The sequence below is a fragment of the Pinus tabuliformis genome, chromosome 1_2 (assembly GCF_031772625.1).
Source record: "Pinus tabuliformis cultivar Carrire ecotype Pingquan chromosome 1_2, CPIR1, whole genome shotgun sequence".
Classification (NCBI taxonomy): domain Eukaryota; kingdom Viridiplantae; phylum Streptophyta; class Pinopsida; order Pinales; family Pinaceae; genus Pinus; species Pinus tabuliformis.
Window position 1 is genome coordinate 1,103,544,475 of NC_142298.1, and position 24,931 is coordinate 1,103,569,405.

The 24,931-nt window shown below is 38.8% G+C and overlaps 1 pseudogene; it reads left to right on the top strand.

The window, feature by feature from the left end:
* The first annotated feature begins 12,125 nt into the window (after positions 1-12,125).
* Positions 12,126-24,931, top strand: part of LOC149210020 (receptor-like protein kinase FERONIA) — a 90,878-nt pseudogene continuing 78,072 nt past the window's right edge.

Sequence of the window (24,931 nt, forward strand, 5' to 3'; positions counted from 1 at the left end):
CGGCACATATTTGGACCACGATCGTACCTTTGTAGAATCAAAAAATTGAACCCTTGCTCACATTCTGGTCCATTTGGACACTCGCGAGGGCTTGGAGGAGAAGATTATGCTTCAATGGGGAAAGTAAATCAGGGTCCAGATCTTGGATTACGAAGGGGTTCTGTTTCATTGCAAATGTTGCCACAAGGTGGGACATCTCTTCAAGGATTTCCCGCTCAACAGGAAATCAGAGGATACCCCAAAGACAACACCTGTTCCATCCAGTGTCAAGTCGTTGGCTAGTTCACATCCCCCTACCATGGGTCCTGCCCCATCGGCGAATTCTCCTATTCAAAAGTCGTTGAAGGCTGGGCATAGACCAACATTACCGCCGTTGACCAGGGCTCGAGCTGCTGCTGAAGTCGTGACAGTTTTGGGTAATACTTTGACCTCTTCTACGTCATCTTTTGATTATAGCGCATCTATTGTTGTATCTTCGGTCCATACCTCCATGGCTCACTACATCATGTCGACTCCTCCTCTTATTGCCACTACTGCCCCCTCTCTGCTATCACCATCTGCTTCCTCCATCTCGTCATCATCCTCCACGATCTGACCTTCTCACCATTATTTCCTCTGCCCCAGAATCTTCACAAATGGTACCATGGTTTGAAAGATTGGTTTAGGCCTCACCCTTCCAGGTTCAGTTCCATTGTCATCCCGGGGGAGGAAATTTGATCTCTCCAAAGCCATAAAGCAAGCTGGGGTGGAGGTAGGCTTTGGCCGCCAATCCACTCTTGATGGGGTCCTTAGAGATGTGAATACCCCCAGAGGAGTTCCCCCATGAAGTGTCTGTCTTTTAAGTGCAGGGGCATGGCTAGTGCCTCCAAGAAACTAGCCTTACAGAGACTATTCATGGTAGAATCGATTGATATTATTTTTCTACAAGAAACTCTAGGTCTGGCTGATCACATCCCATGCTCCCTACAATCTCTGGCCCCGAGTTGTAATTTCGTGGCTATGGATGATGTAGGGAGATCTGGGGGACTGGCCATTGGATACAACCCTCAGTCCATTAGGGTTGATGCATCTTGGGGGGTTCTGGATTCATGGGCATTGATATTTTCTTGGCTGAGCTTGGTAAAACCCTTCGGATCATGAATGTATATGGACCTTGTCATAAGAGGGAACATTTCTGGCAACATTTTTTAACCCTCTCGATCCTTGATTCTAATCGCATTATCATCAGAGGGGATTTAAAATTTTCCTTGGGGTTCAGAGAATCTTGGGGGTCTTCGGCACAGGTGGATGCTATCTCAGGACACATGACAAATCTTTTGGAACAAACAAATTTTGTAGATGTTCCCATGCAAAAACCTCTTCCCACATGGAGAAATAGAAGGGTAGGTGAAGTTGCACTGGCTCGTAGGGTAGAAAGATTTTTAATGAAGAGCCCGCTCTTACATCATCTACACCACTACAAACAATGGGTGGGCTCAGGGGGTGTATCAGATCACTCCCCCATCTATCTGGAGATCCTTGGACCTTACCATAAACCAAAAACCCCATTTAAATTCAACCATGTCTGGTTGCAGGACCCTGCGTACATTAGTTTGGTTTTGGATTTCTGGACTACCAACCCCATCAATAAAGTTGAATCATTGGCAAAATGTTTTTGTAATAACCTTTCCAAGCTTAAACACCTCTCTATTAATTGGGCTAGGGAGAAGTATATTCGGGAGAACTCACAACTGACCCAAATGGAATCTGAGCTGAGCTCTTTGTTCGATGAAAGAAGTCATGGTTTCATCTATGTCGAAGAAAAGTCACATTTGATTGAATTAGAAAATCAGAAGGCACACATTCTAAAAGAGCATGAGGAATCCCTGAGATTAAGGAGTAGAGCCATTTGGTTGAAAGCTAGCGATGACAATACTAGGCTCTTTCAAAGCTATGCAAAGGGGAGAAAGGTCCCTAATACCATTTCTAATCCTCCTCTACCTGAGGTAGGCTTTGCCAACTCTTTCAACAATCTCTCTCACCTTGGCACTACTCACTTCTGGAACCTTTATAAGAGCCCTGCTGGAGAAAATGTTGTTGATATTATCAATGTGGCTCGTCATTCTCCTAGATTTGTCAATGAAGACGAAGAAAAAGAGCTTTATGCTTTGGTCACTTCTAGGGAACCTGAAGGAACGTTAAAATGGTTCAAGAAGGACAAGAGTCTAGGCCTAGATGGCTGGACCATTGAATTCTATCTTGCTTTCTATGAGATCTTGGGGTAGGACCTATTGAAAGTTGCGGAGGAGAGTAGAACTACAGGATCTCTATACCATGCCATCAACTCGAATTTCATTGCTCTCATTCCAAAGTCTGATTCTCCATCCTCTTTCGATGATTATAGGCCTATATCCTTGTGCAACTACCTATACAAGATTATATCTAATATCATTGCTAACAGACTCAGGCCTATTCTCTCCCGACATATTGCACCACTACAATCTGCCTTCCTTGACTCTAGATAGATTCATGAAGCCACTGGATCAGCTCAGGAAGCCATCCATTCAATTTGGACCCGACATCTAAAGGGCATCATGCTCAAAATTCACGTATCCAAAGCTTTTGATTGGGTCAACTCAGTTTACATTAAGATGCTTCTCTCCCATTTGGGATTTCCTCATAATTACATTACATGGATCATGGCTAGCATTACCACATCCACTTTCAATGTACTCATAAATGGTTCGGCTTCTCATTTCTTCCATTGTGAAAGGGGGCTAAGACAAGGCTGCCCTCTATCTCCTCTCCTCTTTCTAATTGTCATGGAAGGTCTCAGTCGCCTAATTGCATCGGCTAAGAGGGAGGGAGGCCTTTATGGCCTTAAGGTTTCTGATGATTGTTTTCTTACTCATCTCCTATTTGTGGATGACGTGCTTATTCTGCTGGATGGTAGCATTTGGGATTCTCGTACTTTCTCCATGATTCTACTCCCTTTCTTGTCCGCCACTAGGATTATTGCTAATCAATCAAAATCTACCATCACCTTTGCTCAAACTTCTGTCCATGAATCCCAATTTTCACATTAGCTCTTTCCTTATTGTATCCACCCTTTGGATAGAGGTCTCAAATATCTGGGATTTTAGTTTAAAACTGCCTGTCAAAAGATTGCAGATTGGGTCTGGCTTGTTTCAAAACTGGAGAAGAGACTGTCCTTCTGGAGTCATAGATATTTATCGAGCGTGGGCGGGCTTGTCCTTATCAAATTGATCCTAGAGGCTACCCCATTTTTCTGGATAGCACTTCCATGGATCCCCAAGAATATCCTATCTCGTCTGCAGCAACTGTGCAACCGATATCTTTGGAACGGGAATCAAGACAAAAAAATATTTGCCTGGATTAGTTGGAAAAAGATTGCATTGCCAAAGAAGTGGGGAGGATGGGGTTTAAAAGATCTCCCTCTATTTGCGCAAGCCCTTGCTGCAAAAATGGGCTAGACCCTACTGACTGGTCAAAATCTATGGACCTATATCTCATACCATAAATACATTTGGCCATAGAATATCATGGATTGGGTTTGACTGCCTAGTTGGCCGATGACACGCATCTCATCCGTGTGGAAGGCACTGCTACATTCCCTTCCACATATTAGAGACAATCTGGTGTGGAGAATTAACGATGGTTCCCTGGCTCGGATTGGCCTGGATCCTTGGATTGGAGGTGGAGGAAGACATCTGCTTTCTAGAGATCTCATACAGTATCTCCACTCTCATGAGATCACGATGATTTTACGCATTCCACATCTACAAAACATAGGTATTTTTACACAAGCATGGAAATCTGCTCGTCTTCTTGATCTACCCCCTCGATGGCACCAGGAATGGCAGGATTATATATCTGCGCTAACTGAATCTCACATCAGGATAAAAGAGGGCCCGGACGAACTAATATGGTGTCAGGTGGAGAATGGCATATACTCTCCAAAGTCAGGATATATCTCCTTGATTCAACAAAAAAGGCCAGAACATATTTCAAATTGGTGGAGAATCGTTTGGAAACTCACAAAACCACCGCGCATCAGATTATTCTTCTGGTGTATTCTCAGAGATAAAGTACCCACGGGGGAACACCACCTTCGGAGATCATTTTATCGGCCAACTTGCTGTATTCTATGCAAATGTTCATCCGAATCGACCGATCACCTCTTTCTGCACTGTATCTCCCTGCACTCTCTTTGGCAAGTCTTATCCTCCTCTATTCGATTTACTGGGCAATGGGCTAGCAACGATCTTGGCAGTGCTTGGGATGACTCGTCTAATAGACATAAGGGATCCAAACTACAGTGCCTTCCCTTGATTGTCAGTTGGTATATCTGGCTCGCCCGTAATCGTTTCATATTTTATAAGAGACGAGTGTGTTGGCCTCACATTGTGGCTGGTATAATCTTATCTTATAATGAACTACCTGACCCTCCGCCTCCCAGCAAGCGTAGACCACATGCCCATCCTATCATTGACAAAAGCACTCCTTGGGCTTTCTTTGATGGCGCTTCTAATCAACGGGGCTGTGGGGGGAGGGGGGGTTTCATCCTTTATATCGGTGACCAACATTTCTTCAAGGTCAAGATGGGTTTAGGAGTTGGAACAAATAATTTCGCGGAACTCATTACCCTCCGCCACTTACTTCATTTCTCCTTGGGGCACCATTGCATCAATTTAAATATTTTTGGGGACTCAAAGATCATCATAAACTGGTTCAATGGCATTACTGCATGTCACATACACACACTCAGTAATATATTGAATGAAGTTAATATATTCAAGGCTAAGTTTAACAATATCTGTTGCAATCATATCTAGAGGGAGCATAACTGTAGTGCTAACCAACTATCCAAGGAGGCCTCGGCATTACCGAGAGGAGAGTGGTTGATACAAGAGCACAGGGGGACAAATGAACACCGCTATTTTCATCGGCCATATATAGATCAACATTAGGAGAGGGACATGAGCCCCTGATCACTATCTTTTTTTTGTTAAACACTGTAAAAAACAAGAAAATTTTTGTTAATGTGCATAGACATATATAATAGTTTTCTATTCTAAAAGGGCCGTGTGTGGCTTATGTATAGGCTTATACAGGCATATAAAAGATTCACAATTGATATTATGGCAGATCACCCTAAACAGCTCTAAACAGCTCTTAGTTTATTTTTTGTGCCAGTCCCTCCTGACACAGTTATAGCATATGCAACAATATCTACAATATGTAATTTTTGTATCAATTAATGAAAAATTACTAATTTTTCCAGTGAAAAAAAATGAAGTGGCAAGTTTAATCAAGTAATTTTAACGAAGAAATTAGTAACCCACTGCATGTGCATGTTCTATTTTTCTTGGGATAGGGAGTGGCAACTTTAATGTAGTAATTTTAACAAAAATGAACTCACATCCTTATGAAATATGTATACTAATCGCATGCATTTTTCGTTCTATCTCCTGCATTTTTCGTTTTAGTTATTATCCTATATAATGAAGCATGATATCCCAACCAATTTTTCTTCATATGGTCCTTCCAAATTTGGCAAGCACACCTGCAAAAAGAAAACATATATTCAAGTAAATCGAAACACACTCATCGCTTTTGGAATTAATTTTGGTTAACACCTTCATCAACTTATCATTATAGATGCATTATAACCCACATAGTGTGATAATTGTAGCATATATAAAGCTCTTGCGTTGACGTATGGCATTACGTTATTTTAACCATATATGGGCCAGTAGATTGTGCAATTTTTTTTTTTGGGAATAGCAGTAGCATTCTAATGATATTAGTATGCGTAATTTATTGTTAGTTCAAACATTTCATGTTTATCTAAATTGCAAATAATCACAATTATTTCATTATCAAAATGGTAATAACAGAAACAGTGACCTCAGTTAGTACCTGCCTCATTTTCACACCATAAAAATGGTATGATGATCAAGTAGCAACCTTATTCCTATCTTATTAATTCTAGTAGCAAACATCTATGTTTATATGATTATAATTTATCATTATATCTTCATTTCCTGGAAATAAGAAGTAGTATCCTAGTGATGTTATCAACTATTTCATAGTTATTATAAATAATATTTAACTATTTCATTTGCAAACTTCGACAGGACATTAATAATGACCATTATACCAAAATAAATCATAAGAACATCAAATATAAAGCTTATTTATCTCTTATCAATCTGAATCCGCCATTGCTTTATTTAGCTACAAGAAGAGAAAGTTATATGACATAGAGATTACACAAATGGCAATGCCAAAGCATTATATTTTATTCCCTCATATAATTGGTTAGTTGCATATGATTAAAAGAATATAATAAAATCCATAATTCAGTTTACCCAAGGACATACTAAATGTTGAAAATGAGTTCAATCTTCTCTTCTAATGCAAGCTCTCCAACTGTTTGCAGGCTTAATTATATATATTAAATGACAAAAAAAGCCACAGGCTCATATATATTATGGAATTATAAAACTAAATTACCAAAATATCATAGAGGGCAATGTTCTGGGGACTTCTTTTAAAATAATTATTTATAGGTTTTTAATATTATTAATAGATATATTTAAATAATAATCATTTTGTACGATTAGTGTGATAAAAGATATTTTCCAATAGGTTGTCATTATAAGCTAATTAAAAAAATTCAACCAGAATTTTGACAAATTTTGCAATAGATAACATTACTTTTGGTTAAGACATTGATATTTACAGAGATAAGTCTTTCCCAAAACAAGTGATATTTGTCCACGAGTATTTCTCTCCGTACTGGATCATAAACATGTAACACTTAGTGGCCGAAAATGAATTAAAGTCCCTTTCTGCTCAGATGCCTCTACGTTTGCTGATGATGACAGAATTCACTACTATAAAAGGATGCCTGCGCAATTAGCTTTCTGCCGTCTTATCAATAAATAGGTTCTCAGATCCATCAAAGTACGAAGGACACACAGAAAAAATGCCTGTAACTCAATGGTTATCTCTTAACTAAAAAATTAACTCTTTGAAGTAATGGTTATCCCGTTGTCACTTATTTCAATAATACTCAACAACATAAAAAAACCCCTAGCATCAGCTAAACACATCGCCGGAATCGTCAAACTTGAAATTGGAGGTTCTCTTTTCTTTGTATGAACCGAGGAGTAAGTACAAATAAGAAACGCATACCATGTGGGTGGGTACCATTCTTGTCTGCCATGAACTGGTGAGCCCATGGATTGAAGAACACTTTTAAAGGAAAAAGATTAGCCAGTGGGAGGAGAAATTTTTTAGATGCTGTCAAAGCAATCGAATGGAAGTTCTGTGCACGGAACATCACCTAATCAGAAGAGTTGATATTAAAGAATTGGACGGATCTACGCAACGTACAAGAGAATCTAAACTTATATGACACAGACAAGTGAAAGTACAGTTCGACAACAACAATTGTTTTGATTAAAGTATTTTCAATCGAGTATAATGTAAATCCGGCCATGCCACACTGATATTTTCCCTTTTTAAAAAAGAAGTCACTCGCAAGAGAAGGAAATGGCAATTCCTGTTGAAGTACTAGAAATATCTAGTAATTTATTAAATGGCTTTGCTAAACATCTTTTTTTAGTCTAGGTCAAGGAAGGAAGTCACGAGGTAACCACTTCTCAAGTCTGTCACGATGAAAATCACAAAACAAGAATCATCGAACGAAAGGTAATCATTCAGGATTGTAAGTGAATGTCAGGAATCTGGCCCATAAGAAACCTATCAGGCCTTGTCGAACCGTTGGTTCTATTATTTTATGGTGTTCGTGTGGCCATTCCGTTGTTACAAGAATCAATAATATTCTGTAAGTAGGGCTATTGTTGAAATTTATTTAACAATTCCTCCATTGCATCCCTGGAATCAATTTTTCGTGGACTGTACCTTCGAACTTACAGCATAAATAGGATGGCGAGGTATACACATTTCACCAGTGGAATTCTTGTCTATTGCCGTGGAGTTCTGTTGCAGAGACGCATCTCAGTGTAGTCTCTTGCATTCTCGTCTGCTCGTCAGAATATCATATTCTCTCTGCATAATACGTTACAGTGTTTGTTTTTTTTTTTTTTTTGGTTGTGAGATAATCACTTTCGCTCCAGTTAGAGAAGTTGCCTTAGTTAATTACTCGAAAAATGCAGAGCTGTGCTATGATTATCATGTTGTTGTTTGCAGCCCCGTTATGTGAGGCTACTCGGATTATGGGATTCAAGCCATTCTCTGTAAATAGCGATTCTCAGGTTAAAGCTACTCCTGCAACTAGTTATCCATCAGTCGAGGAAAGGACTCCTGATAAGGAATGGTTTAGCAGAAGAGCATATCTCGAAAACCATCCTGGTTCAGAGGGTAACTTGAAGCCGAATGTATCTGCAAAGTCGAAGGCTTCCCATCAGCGTTCTGATGAACTACTTCAGGCAATCCTTCCTTCTCTAAACTTTAAAGCACTTCAACATCAAGTGCTGGAAGCTGTTCCACCCTTTGAACCGTTAGGCCACAGCCCTGGGATTGGTCACGACGGTCCGCCTGGGTGGAGGCACTGAATGACATAGGCTGGCGAAGAAATAAAACGCATGTCAATGTTCGGAAAGGAAGATCTCACAGTTAAACGTTTTTAATAAGACGTTGCATTGCTTGTCAAACATGCATTGCTAGCCTATATTGTCTCGGATATTGTTCGAAGTACTGTGCATTTAGTAGTTTAAATCAGCAAATGGTGTAAGTATAAAAGTTGCATATATGGCATAAGACTTTTTCGCTATTTCCTTCTTGTACCAGTAGAAGTGGTCCACTTTCGATAGGGTCATGCCAACTGTAAAAAAATGACAGATCTTTGGAATCAAGATATCTATCGCTTGGAAATGTGAATATTTCTTTTTCATGGTATATCGCATTCACTTATCTCTTAAAAGATACAAAAGATAGTCTGAGGTCATAGGAAAGCCATTCAAAATCATGAGATAAACATATCGGTAGAACTTATCCTAATCTACGATATTTTAAAGATTATGCTTAAATAAGAATAAAATATATCTATTTTCCTTGTATTACTTTCAAAACATATTTATGCTTAACCGCAGCTGTGTCACAAGTCTAGTTATGAATTTGTTCACTTTTACTTTCAGCGAAATTTAATCTTTAACAACTCAATAATGTGTTTTTCTTTCCTTCTGAAATCACGGCATAAGGTGGCGAAGAAATGTCTCAACATTATTGGGCATTTCTTTTTGGAGATTGGTGAATGGCTTGACTGGCCTGGCATTATTGGGTATTTTTAGGCGATTGGTACATAGATGTCTTGACTCCCTAGGTGAGTTTTATCCCAGGAAGATTCTGGTCCCTCTTTCCCATGAAAAATATTCATGGAGCAGAGAAAGGTGGGAGCTGTGGGTACAAACTTCAGGGCTGAAATTGTGTTTTTTTTTGGGATCTTGAAATGTGTGAAATGGCTGGATCTTCCAACTGTCAAGAATGTTGGGATTCTAAATCTATCATTGAGTGAGTGTTGGGACAAAATACAGTGGAAATCCCCTACACCATTGGATGGCACACATCATGCAGATCATTCCTTCTTTCCATGACCGCTATTTTGTTCATGTATATAGAGGAAACAAAATGGGATGGCTGATGCCTAGTCTAAACTTGGTCTGCTGCTCTCTTTTGGCAAGATGGCGTTTGAACTGCTGATGGGTGGATCTATATATGTTGAAGAATCTTTTGAGTTTCGATCTGAAGTATATTTTGGCTTTTTTACCTGTCTGAGTAGATGTTCAGATTTTTTTTTGGTTTTATGATGAAATCTGAACATTTTGATTGAAAATATGTAAAATTTTACCAGATATTTATTGTAAAATGCATAGTTGTCTACCAGATTAATATTTTCCATATGTTGTATCAAACATTTTTATTAATAAAGCTGTTATGTTTTTTTTACCGGTTGGAAAAAACAAAAGCGGGCGAAGACGTTGCTACGCATGCCAGTATTCCCAAAGGAAGACCTCACGGCTAATTAACTTTTGTCATAAACCGTTGTCTTGCTTGCCCAACATGAATGCCAGGGCGAACTTTTATTGTCTCCAATGGTGTGCGAAGTATTATGCTGCTAATAACGTGCTGTTAACAATTCAAAGCATCGTGTAAGATACGAAGTTAATATACATAGAAATAAAGATTTTGCGTCATTTTCCACGGGCTGTAACATAGTAAGGTTCGGTCATAGTCGGTTGCGGTCATGCACAGTGTAGAAGAAAATTAATTTATATATATATTTGAAAACTTAAATATGTATTGTTGAACAAATGTATAATATTACTAATTGTTGTAGAATAGGAAACAATAATATAGATGAGTTTAGAATATGTTCAAAATGAAGGCAGTGTACAAAGTTTTAGTTCCAAAAGATTTATGAAAACACATTTCTAACTGTTATAAGTAAATGATTTAAATAAAATATTTCATAACACAAATAATCTCATATCAACTTTAATTCACAATGCAATTGATAATAGTTTTTGTTAGAAAAGATTGAAGATAATGTATGTACATTTTGAGTCAATTTTTATGGCAATTCCAACATGTTGTCACAATTTTGTTTTTGTGATCATATTATAGAATTTTTATGGTGGTTTTCTATGTACACTAAAATACATGCTAGGTAAAACACTATGTATGGGGTTTGGAAGACCTGTTTTTCAAGATTAAGGAATATTTAAAAGGTTTTCTACAAAATGAAAAAGACTAGGTTGTTTCACTTTCCATTGGCCATCTCTATTGAAAATAATCTACTTGAAAAAAATATAGAAAACAAGAAGGAGCAGGAATAACTCCTTCCATTAATCAATAACTGAAAATAATAGTTTGTTGATGTCATTTCCGACTTCATTAAGCCTATAACATACACCTTCGTATTAGAAAGAAAAAACCACCTTAGGAAATGATCCTAAACAAATAGAAAATGAGACTTCTCTCACAACCAAAAAGAAAAAAAACATCTACAAAAAATGAATGGGTTAAAATGCCTCAAAGCTTTTAAACATCCTTTGTAATCATGACATGATCAACTTTGTAAGAATAATTCGAGAAGAGTTGAATTTTTATAAGGTAGAAATGACAAATTAGAGGGGATCTCGATAAACATACTTGATGCAAAAATGCAATTGGCATTGCTTAATCGTTAGTATTTCCTTGTGGCTGCTCGATCTTTTGTGATACATATTTAGGGGCACTAAATACCTTTCGAAAAAGCAATTAAATATAAGATGTTTGATTTTCATAAACTAATATACAAACTCAAAAACACCCCAAAAGCCTCCAAGTCACTGAAACTTTGTTACTGTGAGTTGTTCCTAGGAGACTCAAGAATCCATTTGCAAAAAAGGACCAATCTAGCCATTGTATCCTTTTTGGGTGTTCCCAATTCTTTTTTTGATGAAAATCATTCATCAATGAGTTTTGTAGTCTACAATATATTCAAGAGGCACAATGAATAACATCAAACAATAATACATCCCTCTCACAACAAGCAGAAAAAAATGGCCAGCAAAACCCATAAGGAAAAATGATGGGTCTAGCCCCCTCTTTACCCTTAACAAACTACATAAAATGGATGATGATTAATGTAATGATTTTGATGGTGATTAATTGTGTGATTAGTTCAACTGGTGATTACAGTGTTTCGCATAGATATTTTGGTTCTGACCTTTATTGTTTGTACCTGCACCGTTGGAAGATGGACATGTGTCCCTACCTTGTAAAACACCCTCCCGCCTTGGTTAATGTTCTCAAACCCTATTCACTCAGTCATTTGTTCATGATTCTGTGGTGGCTCCAGGGTTTCTACTATTTATTCTCTGGTATTAGTTTCTCTGTATGAATGTGCTGCTACCGATGTTATTATTCAGCCTTGGTCTCGTTATGCTCCCTGCTTGACCAGTTTATAAGTATGCTCACCGTTTTGTGCTTATTTTGTTCCTCTATCTCCGCGCTTGATGAGCTCTGTCACTCTGTGGAAAGTGTGCTTGTTGTGGAGGCTTTCAACTCCTCTGTATACATTCTCTGTTGGTTGTTTTTCCTAACTGTTAATGGTTGACTTTTCTCAGTTTCTTCCACTCAGTTACTCTCGAAATTTATCAGTTTATGTTGCTCTGTTGCGTTTGCAAGTTGTGGTCTCGGGGGTTTGTGGCTTCGGCTCTGTCCACAACAACAAGGTAAGTCATTGCTTCAATCTATCATTAACTTTTGCTTTTCCCTCCATTAACTGACACAACTATTCCTTGTGAGTATAGAACCCTCCAATGGTAACGACCTTGAAACTTTGTCTCCTCTCTGGTAAGTTTTGAACACTGGTACTCTTTGTCTTTTCGTTCCTACAGCTTGCTCTATTATGTCTCTCACACCCAGTTTTTAGTGAATGCTTGCAGGTGGATACGGCTTTGGAGACCCTGGCTTCCAATCTTATGCGTGCTGGCAAGACCCGGTAGGGTCGCTCCTTGATAACTCTGTCTATTTAGTTGTTTCTATGGTCGTTGGCATAATATTGGTCGGTTAGGTTGTAGGCTTAGAGATCTTTGCCTTCACTTCTGCGTAGTGTTACTGTAGGCCTCTGGGCTTGCATTGTCACAGTTTCTGGTTATGACTGTAGGATTTACATGTTAGGGTTTTTCAACCCATTTTCCCATTATGAACTTGTTGAACTTAGACAACGTTCAAATTCTGTGTGGACTTTAATTCATATTGAGATAGACTGTATTTTTTTTTTTTAATGAATAAAAGAAAAGGGTTCTGTTGCTCAAGAATTACCTGTGTTTTTTCGTTCTATTTCATTGTCTGGAATTGTGTGTTGTTAAGGTTTCCTTTCACTCTATTTGCTTTATTTTATTTGGAGCTCCAATGTTTGCCCAGCTTCTATGGGTTCTCCTGCTTTGGTTTGGCTATCTATAGACCTATTAAATTTATGTAGATAGAAAAATATACATGCTCTGTAGAATAAAAAAAACGACTTTCTTTCACTGTATTAGGTAACTCAGATTGAAGGACTGTGAATGGACTGCTATGGGAATTCAAATGTAAACTTCTGTGTGTTCAAATATTTCTATTACTTTCCTCTTTCAAAATCGAACTCGTTACAATACATTATGTTGTCTTTTGAATGATTTTGAAAAACAGTTTCCTCTTAATTGGTGTTAGTTACATTTGATGGTTTTCTCAATTTCTAAAATTGTTTGTTTTCCCTACATTGTAATTTCTAAAAGATAACATGATAATAAAAAACCAGTTAACTACAATAGTTCTTTTAACTCAACCTTTACCTTCCTAAATGCTACATCATTAAGAAATTAAAATAAAAATGAAATTAAAAAGTTCACTTCATTTTCTCCTCAGTCCTCACAGAGACCAAATGACCCTCTGTCATGATGATCCCCTTCAACTAGATGCTCCTGCATCAGGCTCCTAGGGTAATAAAAAGTCATGGCTTCGTTCCATGAGCTCCTCCACAGAATAACCTGCTTGTTGTATCTGTGCCACATCAAGCCATGAACTTTCCTCAATGGGACAGTTTTTCCACTTGACAAGTTACTGTAGATACTCCTTTTTGCAAGTTCGCTTGGCCACCTATGTGTTGAGAATCTTCTCAATCTCATGGGGTTGAGCCGAAGGCAAGCCTCATCCAAGAACCGCCTTCAACTTGGGTGTCCCGTTCTGGCCATACCACACTGTCATCTTCACGGTTGGTAGTATATGGGAACAGATCTACCATGTTGAAAATAGGCGATATGCCTATATCCGGTGGTAGCTGTATTTCATAAGAATTGGCTGAGAATTTAACCAGAATTTTATAGGGTCCAATCTTCTTAAATTTCAGCTTATTATATGTGCCCTTAGGAAACCGTTCTTTGCATAAGTGTGTAAGGACTTCATCCCCCACATTAAACTACACTTCCCGCTGCTTTAAAGCTACCTACTATTTATATCTCTGTCTATTGTCCTGCAACTTTCATTTCACCTACTCGTGTAGATCATTCATTGCTTTGACGAAATCTTCCCCATCAGCACTTCTTTTTTCCAACTTTCCCAGATCTCGTAACTCATGTACTCTGCAAGGGTGCATGCCATACAAGATCTATAATGGATTGTGCCTTGTGCTGCGGTTTGGTGAATCGTTATAAGCGAATTCCGCATGAGGAAACACATGATCCCACAACCGTGAATTTTCTCCAGTCAGTCTTTGTAGCAGGTTCCCCAAACTCCTGTTCACCACTTCTATTTTCTTGTCAGTCTTTGGGTGATATGTGGAGATGAAATTCAACTGTGTATCCAACTTCTTCCATAGGGTACGCCAAAAGTGTCCTGTGAATTTCACGTCCCTGTCAGGAACAATAGATCTCGGTAGGCCGTGCAATCTAAAAATCTCAGTGAAAAGCAGGTGAACTACGTGAGTGGCATCACTCATTTTCCTACGAGGGATGAAATGTGCGATTTTCGAAAACTAGTCTGTTAGAGCCTAGATTTACCTCAGGCTGAAAAAGGTAACATTCTAGGTCCACATAAAACCATGCTCAGCCTCGTAGTTGGCCCTACGAGGACAGGAGAGGGCTCTCTCTGGGCCAATCTCAACAAAGGATAATCATATGGGGCTTGAGATGACCAATTTAAGAACTAATCTTAGGCTAGGTATGAATTGCAAGGATTCATTTGAGTTTTTGGGAGATTTTTTGTTGGAAAAAGGGATAGGCAATTTTGGGTCCGCGATGAGGCCAGATTTTTGCACAGTTCTAATTGGGGCAAGGAAGGCAATCGTTTTGATGCTTTATATTGAATGTATGAAAGGATAAGACCTGTGAGGAGCCAAGGAGGGTAAGAGCGTCTCAATAGTCCTCCTTAAATAGATGAAAACATTGAAAATTAAACAAAATTTCAAGGCAGAGCACAACAGTCCAATGAATTCTACCTTAATCACTCATTTGTTTAATTTAAGAAGCAAAGAGAAGGGAGAATGATACACACAAAAATCAATGAACTTACAAGTACATAGGGAAAAACACCATCAAAACACAGAGCCACATGGATCCCAACATGTGCTACAAAACCCTAGTATTTCCTTAGCCAAAAGTGCAGAGATAGAATGTACAATGATGTGGCAAGTAATCCGAAGTGTCCAACCTTGAAAATGACTTAGAAAATACATGATATAGACTAGCCCAACCCATTCCCTTGCCTCTTGGGGTCAAGCTCATCATTTTAGGAGTTGTTTCAACCAATTCTAAACAAAGCACTCAAACCTAGGGAATCAAGCAACTTGCCTCTATATGATAGGAAACTGATTCATTCATTAAATTTTCACTTTTTCGTGAATGAATCTTCTAGAAAAAGTAAATATGTGCCAAAATTACATCATAGTCATCAAATTACATCAAGATAGATCAATAATTACATCAAAAAGTATAACTAGTCAAAACTGGGTGAATTTCTGAGCTGCTGAGTGAAAAACAGACAAAAATCCTCTATGCGCCGCGCCTAAAACCTGTATGCATAGCACAATTTTGGAGCTGAGTTTGAGGCACTTCCCAAAGTCCAAATTAAGCCCAAGATAGTTCGTTGGAAAGCCCTGCCTGTCCAATTTCCAACCCAAGTAGAATTTTGGAATTTGGATGTCATGTTCCCATCCAAATCTTCAATCTCCCAAGACTGCTCCATGTGGGTGCAAAAAGGTGGCAGAAAGGTCATTTTTAGGGTGTGTTTGACCCTTTAGGAAACCCAGAACTTGATGAAATCCTTAGGTTATCCATGAGAATACATAAATTTTGATGAAAAATCCAAAACTTTAAAGTTTTCCTCCTGGAGATCTCCCAATTATAAGCGCGCACCAAGTGGCGCTACATGTTGGGCAGAAAAACCTATTTTGAAGCCAAAAAAATTCAAAATTGACAAAATTTTCTCCAAATATGCTGAAATTTGGACTGAAGGTCTATCATTGAGTATCATGCTCAGCCAAAGAAGCTTTGGCCAAGATTTGGAGTCGATCATGCATTTTGCGATGTTTCAGTGTTCTCCTGGTGCATGCAGTTCAGTGGCAGAATAATTGTCTTATTCATATGATCAATTTGGCTCTGTCATGGTGCTGCAATGTGTATGTTTGATTGGTTTGACAAAGAGAAATAGGTGATGTGTTTTCAATTCTGAATGTGCCAAATGGAAATGGGACTGTGAAGAATATGGGATAGTGGGAAAAGCAAATGATGGAGTTTGTCAAGTGAATAAATGTACAAACAATCACTTTTAGGGATGTAGGGATTTGGGGAATGATGTGGGAATGATATAGTGATAAATGATATAGGAGAGGAAGAATGATGATAGGGACTGATATGAGTGGTTTGGGCAGTTAGGGCATGGGAAAAGATCACAGGTGGGAAAGGAGAGTTGGCACCACCATCATAATTTCAAAACACCAAATTTAAAACCCCAAAGGATCAGCTTTTGATATACACATAGGGTTTATATTTTCAAACTTTAAAACCTTTGAATTCTCCCTCCAAACAACACCCAGCACAAGCTAATTTCAATAGAAGCATTCTTGAACTTACTTGGAGCAGAAAAAATGGCGTTTTTGTGAGTTTTGATGACAGAAGCGACATAAAACTGGCCTGTAGGCTCTGTATGCTGCACAGAAACCCAGTGCGCCATGCCTCCTAGATGTGCCATGACAGTGGAATTTTACACTGAGAATTTGTGCCCAATGCGGCGCGTAGCCTATGTGCTTCACGCTCTAACCCAACGCATCGCGCAACCAATAAACATAGTCTTGGCTTTGAAAATTTCCTTCTCACCACTAAATTCGACTTTCCTTGATCTTCTTGGATGAAAATGACATTATACACACAGAAATATCTTTATAAAGACATGGTTTTAATTTTTGGTTCTCAAAAACCCATCTTCGTAATGTTTTAGCTTTTCTTACTTTTTCACTTCAATACAAACCCTGTTCTGTTGTTTCTTCTTTGATTATCTGACTTGAAAAATGAATCTTTTGGCTATTTTTGCAGGGATAGTGGCATGTCTTGACAAAGGAAGACCAAGGCTGCGCCTCGAGATTTCAACAACTGAATTTTTTTTGAAAATTACATGGCAATTTATTACAAAACGGAATGACGAATTTTCTTCAAAACGGAGTTTTGATGAAAAGTCATAATCCATCCGTATGACGATAAAATTTTGTGAAATAAAACCTCCCTCTAGCCTGCTGGAATTATTGGACGCTTTGAAGACACAATTTGTGAAACCCTAGACCCAGTGACTGAAATGACTCTATTGATCAAAAGACTAAAACAGGACTGTAAGTGACTTTAAAAGCTTGATTAAAAGAACTGAGCTAGCAGGTATAAGGCATGAGGGGAATGAGTAACAAGGCCCTTCCGTCAGATAGTGGCATGCCCCTAGCGGAATGCAACGGAGTGAATCAAGCGAGACATCTAAAAATGAAATGTAATAAGAAAAATGATCTTGATGGAGGGATGTAAAGACCGACTCTAACACAGTCTACAACCACCATCACCGAGTCAAAACCTCATTGTGTTCTTGGCAAACCCAAGACAAAGTCAATGCTGACGGAGTTCCATGGTCTACTTCGAACGAGTAGTGGTGTGTAAAGTCCTGTGTTTTGACTGTGTCCTTTCGCCAATTGGTAGATTTTACACCTACTCACATATCACTACAAATCCCTTAGCATTCTTGGCCAGTATTAAAAGTGTCTGAGCTGATCTAAAATTTTTTCTATGCCGAAATGTTTGGCTAGACCTCCACTGTGCTTCTCCCAAATGATACTCTCTCTCATTGAACAATCAGGAATGCATAACTATCCCCCTTTCAACAATAGCCTCTCCTGTAAATTATAGTCCAACCATGGACTATTGTTTCTCAGCAAGGGATTCTGACAGGCTTCATAAGCCTCTTTGAAATCGGCATCGGTCTGATACAAGTATTTCAAATGCTCAAAGCCCAGTACTTGTATCGTAATTTCCTCCAAGAGTAAGGCTCTTCTTCTCAACGCATATGCCACCTTGTTGGCCTACCCGCTAATGTGTTTCAACACAAAGGAGAAACTCTGCAAATATTCGACCCACTTAGCATGCTTGTGATTTAGCTTATGTTGTTGCATTACGTATTGCAGCGTAGAATTATCAGAAAATAAAAGAAATTCACTCCCCAAAAAATAGTGCTTCCAATGCTTTAGTGCTTGGACGACAACATAGAATTCTTTGTCATAATATGAATACTTCTTCTTGCTCTCATTCAACTTCTCGCTGAAAAATGAAACAGGGTTATCTTCTTGGCTAAGTACAGCTCCAATGGCTGTACCGCTTGCATCAAAACGAACCTAGAAAAGCTTATTAAAATTTGGGAATCTCATAATTGGTCTTTCTGTAATCTTCTTCTTCAGTAGCTGAAAGCTTTTCTCTGTTGCCTTGGTCCAATGAAAGGGCTGACTTCCCTTTTTTATAGTGTCCAACATAGGTGTACAGATTTCACTGAAATTTCTTATAAATGTACGATAAAAACTTGCCATCGCATGAAAATTATGTACCTCAAACAGGATTTTTGGGAATGGCTAGTTAATGATCGCTGGAATCTTCTCTGGGTCCATATTCAACTCATTTTTTGCAATCATCAAGCCCAAATAAACCAGTTCTCTTTGAAGAAAAGCACATTTTTTCAGATTTATCAATAACTTATTTTACTGCAATTTTTCCAGCACACTTCGAACATGTCAAAATTGTTCCTCCTTAGTCTTGCTGAAAATTAATATGTCATCAAGATACACTATTACAAACTTTCTGATCAACTCTTTCAGCATTTCTGTTATATACCTAGGGGGGATAATATGGGGTACCAAGGGAGGTACCCAAGGTAATAATGTAATAATGGGATGGGCCATAGTAATAAATAAGGTGGTTAACCCACATCATGTAAGGGACCACAAGTAGTTAGTAATAATGTAATGGGCCCATGGTATTAGTTGATGGTATGAGCGAACCATGGTAATGACCCATGGTATTGTATGTATGAGGCCTATATAGAGGCTAGAGACTCCACTTGGAAGGGAGTGAAGGATTATTGTATGAATAGGCATATGGCTTGTGGAGTGTTCTCCTTCCTTAAGGAGTGAATGTATGGTGTTGCCCTACCTTAAGGGTTTTGATAATAAAGAAGAATTTCTATATTTTTCTATCTTATTTCTAGGTTTATTTGTATTCTCTTATATTCTTGGGTTAGAAATACAACAATTGGTATCAGAGCTCTTTCTTGGGCACAAAAGTGGAGAATTTTTTTTTATTTTTGCAGGGTTTCGGGGGCTGTGACTTTGCAGATATGATCTGTACATTTTGGTGCAAGTTCTATAAAATATAGTTATAGATCTATATTATTTGTTCAAAAGTAGTCAAATTCAAAAAAAAAAAATCAGTTGAATCGGAGTCCGGATGAAGGAGATATCGCTGATTTAAAAATCAGTGGGGTTGCAGACAATTTTCAGGCCAGCCAGTTTGCGGCACAGATCTGAAAGTCTTGGTGCAAGATCTGAAAAATATAATTGTAGATCTGTATTCTTTGCGAAAAAATAGCTGATTTCAAAAAAAAAATCAGTTGAATCGGAGTCCAGATGAAGGAGATATCACTGATTTAAAAATCAGTGGGGTTGCAGACAATTTTCAGGGCAGCGAGTTTGCGGCGTAGATCTAGACGTCCTGGTGCAAGATCTACAAAATATAATTTTAGATCTGAATTGTTTGAGAAAAATTACCCAATTTTAAAAAACAAATCAGTCGTATCGGAGTCCGGATGAAGGAGATATCGCTGATTTAAAGTCAGCTCTTTTTGCAGAAATTTTGGTGACGGCGGGAGAGTAGTAGCACATATCTGAAATTTCAAGCGTCTGGATCAAGATTTCTACCACATGGACAGATGCAGAATGATTGTTCCATTTCTAAAAACAGGTTATAATAGAGATTCTGAGCAATATTGACGAAACTGTGACAATTTCAAATTTTTGCCAAGTAAGTGAAATTTTTTCAAACCCTCTTCATGGAATATTTTACTGGAAAAAATGATAGCCCTACTATTGAAGAATTCATAAAAAACAGAAAGAAAATATTTGAGGAGGGATGGAAGTTTATGGTACCACTTTTTTTGAAAGAAGAGGCCGCCATATGGTGGAACTCACTGGGCATTATAGCCCTGTCCAAATTCTCGAATGAAGAAATGGAAAAACTCCTTATGGACAAATGGTCTCAAACTAGAAAACAAGATAAGGGGAAACATGTGGGGTTATTTCCTACTGGTATATATGTATTGCAGGTTCATGGATTGATTCAGAAAGAGAAGATCATTGTTTCTATAAATCCTAGTTGCAAGCATAATTTTATCAATGTTAATTTGGTAAAAAAATTGCAAGTTCCAGGAACACACATTGCAAACACACAGGTGGATGATGAGGATGTTTTATTGTACAAGGATTTGAAGATTTATATGGATAAGTATGTGTTGCATGGTGATTTTGATACGTCAGAGATGGATGATATGGATGTTGTTTTGGGATATCCTTGGATGGAATCTGCGGGTACTATCAATATTAATGTGCAGAAGAAATTCCTGAAGCTGTGGTATAAAAAGAAGAAAATTACATTACAGGATATTTCCATCCATAAATAGGTTTAGCACATGGAGGTTGAAGCAGAAGATGTTCCAGGGGCTGACATATCAGATGATGATCCTTTGATGATCAACAATCAAACACAAACAGAGGCTGAAGCAGAAAAGGTTACAGGTGATGATACATCGGAGGAGGGCTCAGTGGTTGAAGCCATTTTGAAAAATAAGACACCACAACAGCCACCACAGCAGGGTGAAGTAAAGAAAAAGCCATCGTGGGTTAAAACTTCAACATATCATCACCCAATCACCCCGCAAGACAACCATCAAGATGGCAACCAATTAGGCACATGGACAACAACCCCCGCATGACAGATCGCGAGAGGCGAAGATCCACCTACTACACATCCACATAGAAGAGCTACCACGGTCAACTTTCATCTCAAGCGAGCGAGGAACCAGCGAGATCGAGGGTTCACCTTTCTCTTGGATGGCTAGATGCACGTGCATGGTACCAGTGGACTACTCTTTTGAGTAGATCTTATTATTTGTGTTCTTCCCATGTTTCGGGGACGAAACATGCTTAGGGGGGTGGAATGTTATATACCTAGGGGGGATAATATGGGGTACCAAGGGAGGTACCCATGGTAATAATGTAATAATGGGATGGGCCATAGTAATAAATAAGGTGGTTAGCCCACATCATGTAAGGGACCACAAGCAGTTAGTAATAATGTAATGGGCCCATGGTATTAGTTGATGGTATGAGGAAACCATGGTAATGACCCATGGTATTGTATGTATGAGGCCTATATAGAGGCTAGAGACTCCACGTGGAAGAGAGTGAAGGATTATTGTATGAACATGCATATGGCTTGTGGAGTGTTCTCCTTCCTTAAGGAGTGAATGTATGGTGTTGGCCTAAGTTATGGGTTTTGATAATAAAGAAGCATTTCTATATATTTCTATCTTATTTTTGGGTTTATTTGTATTCTCTTATATTCTTGGGTTAGAGCTACAACAATTGATATCAGAGCTATAACAAGTGGTATTAGATCTACAACAATTTCATTCATCAGTCGCATAAAGTTACTAGCAGTGCTACTTAAATCAAATGACATTACTATCCGCTCGTACAACTCTTCGTTGTTCTTGCAGGCCGTCTTCCACTCATCTCCTTCCCTGATTCGAATCTAATGATAGCCACTCTATAGATCAATCTTTGAGAAGTATGTTGCCCCACTTAGGCAGTCCATCATATTGTCCATCTGTGGTAGTGGAAATTTGTACCTGATCTTGATCTTATTGATGGCCCTCGAATCCGTGCACATTCACCATTCTCCTCCTTTCTTGGGAGCGAGAACTGTTGGTACTGCGTAGGGGCTCAAACTCTCCCTTATCAACCCTTTATCTAGCAATTCCTGCACCTATTTTCTGATTTCCCCGTTATCTTTGGGGCTCATCCGTTATGCTGCCTTGTTCGGTAGACTTTCTCCAGGTATTAATTCAATATGATGACTGATACTTCTCTTAGGAGGAAACTTGTCTGGTAAATCATCCACTACAATATTGCTGAATTCCTATAGCAGTTTCTAAATTTCTGTAAGTAAATCAAACATTTATGTGTGCAACAACATTGTTTTTTCCCTCCTCACAACAGCATAGTTCACTTCACTATCTTCAATCTGGTTCAAAAACTGCTTTCCACCCATTAGTAACACTTTCGTCCCGCTTGTTTCTGCTATTTCCTACTCCTTGATGGGCACAAGTGTGTGCTTAATCCCATCTTTGACAAACTCATAACAATTTTTCTTCCCATCATGGACTACCTTCTAGTCATACTGCCATGGCCTTCCTAGCAGTATATGATATACGTCCACTTGCATAATATCACAAATAACCTTGTCTTTGTACCTGCCAATGTGGAACTCAACTTCACATTGTTCGTCAACCAACAACTAATGGCCTTTTTATAGCCACGAAAACTTGTAACGAGTGGGATGCTTTAGCCACTTCAAAACCAACTTCTCTACCCTCTCGGTTGAAACCAGATTATCTCTGCTCCCACTATTGATAATCAACTTGCAACATTTTTCGTGTGACTTAAAAACTATCTGGAGTAATGCTTTCCTTTGAGTTTGTTCAGTTGTTTCTTTGGCTAGTTTCAACAACACTTTATTCAGAACTAAGGCTTCCCCTACTTCCAGCACATTTTCTTCTTCCTGGGGCAGTGCCTCTACTTCCTCTAGATGTGCAACAAACATTCCTCTCTAGCCAGCTTGTTCTACTTCAGGATATTCAAAAGATCTATGGCCCCATTTGTGGCACTTGTAGCATGGATAGTTAGCTCCTCTGCCACGGCCATTCCCTCTTCCTCGTTGATATGGCCTGCCACCTCTAGTGTTGTCTCCTTTTTCCGTTTTTCCTAGAGTCTTGGAACTACTGCCCTCTTCACTATTATTGGCAGTTCGTCCTCTGCCATAGGAGTATCCTCTTAATATGTTGGTTCCCCATCCTCTCCTAGCATTTTGTTTTTTGGTGATCTTCTCCTCTGCCTTCATGACAGTCTGGTAGGCTCCCTCTATATTTTTCAGCGAAAGAATGTTGATTTCATGCAATACTTCCAATCTCATACCATTTACATACCTTGATGTTTTTTCTGGGTGTCCTCTATGTAACCAGCTCTTAAATTTACTTGGTAGAATTTTTCAGTACACTCTCTCATTGTCATCCCTTTTTGCCTCAGATTTTGCACTTGTTGATGTAGTGCAATCTGGTAATATTTGGGAAAAAATCTGCCCTTCAGCTTAGCCAACATTCTTGGCCATTTCTTTATTGGAAACTTGTTCTTCCTTCTTCTTTCTGCTTGGACAATGTCCCGCTATAGGTTTGCGTGCCCTTTCAGCTTTGTTGCAATTAACTTAACTCCTCGATCCTCACTGACCTCTAAACATTAGAAATATTTGTCCAATTCTTTGATCCAGTGCAACATAACTTTTGTGGACAAGCTACCATCGTAATTTGGAATCACTGGCTTAGGCTTGCTGCTAGCCAATAGGACCAACCTCACCAATCTCATCTCCATCCCTTATTCATTTCATCCATCTATTGTAACTATGGCTTCTTCTTCACTGTCGTTTCCTACCTCTGGATCCCTTCTCCTTCTTGCTTCAACTGCATCCAAACGGGCAGTAAGGATCCTTATTTCCTTCCTCAGTCCTTCATTTGCTGCTCTGCGCACACCTCTCCCACAAACTCGTCTTCCAACATCCATGTCTATCCTGGAAATTTGAATTTCCTACTCTTATACAACTTGATAGGTCCAGCCCCCTCTTTACCCTTAACAAACTATATAAAATGGATGATGATTAATGTAATGATTTTGATGGTGATTAATTGTGTGATTAGTTTAATCAACTGGTGATTACAATGTTTCACATAGATATTTTGGTTTTGGCCTTTATTGTTTGTACCTGCACCACTGGAAGATGGACATGTGTCCCTACCTCGTAAAACACCCTCCCGCCTTCGTTAATGTTCTCAAACCCTATTCACTTTGTCATTTGTTCATCATTTTGTGGTGGCTTGAGGGTTTTTATTATTTGTTCTCTGGTGCTAGTTTCTTTGTATGAATGTGCTGCTACCGATGTTATTGTTTAGCCTTGGTCTGGTTATGCTCTCTGCTCGGCTAGTTCATAAGTATGTTAACCTTTCTGTGCTTATTTTGTTCCTCTGTCCCCGTGCTTGATGAGCTCTGTCACTCTGTGGAAAGTGTGCTTGTCGTGGAGGCTTTCAACTCCTCTATATACATTCTCTACTGGTTGTTTTTCCTAACTGTTAATGGTTGCCTTTTCTTTGTTTCTTCCACTCAGTTTCTCTCGAAATTTATCAGTTTATGTTGCTCTATTGTGTTTTCGAATTGTGGTCTCAGGGGTTTGCGGCTTCGGCTCTGTCCACGTCAACAAGGTAAGTCGTTGCTCTAAGCTATCATTAACTTCTGCTTTTCCCTCCGTTAACTGACACAACTACTCCTTGTGAGCAGAGAACCCTCCAGTGGCCGCGACCTCGAAACTCTGTCTCCTCTCTGGTAAGTTTCGAACCTTGGCACTCTCTGTCTTTTCATTCCTACAACTTGCTTTATTATGTCTCTCACACCTAGTTTTTGGTGAATGCTTGCAGGTAAACACGACTTTGGAGACCATGGCTTCCAATCTTATGTGTGCTTGCAAGGCCTCATAGGGTTGCT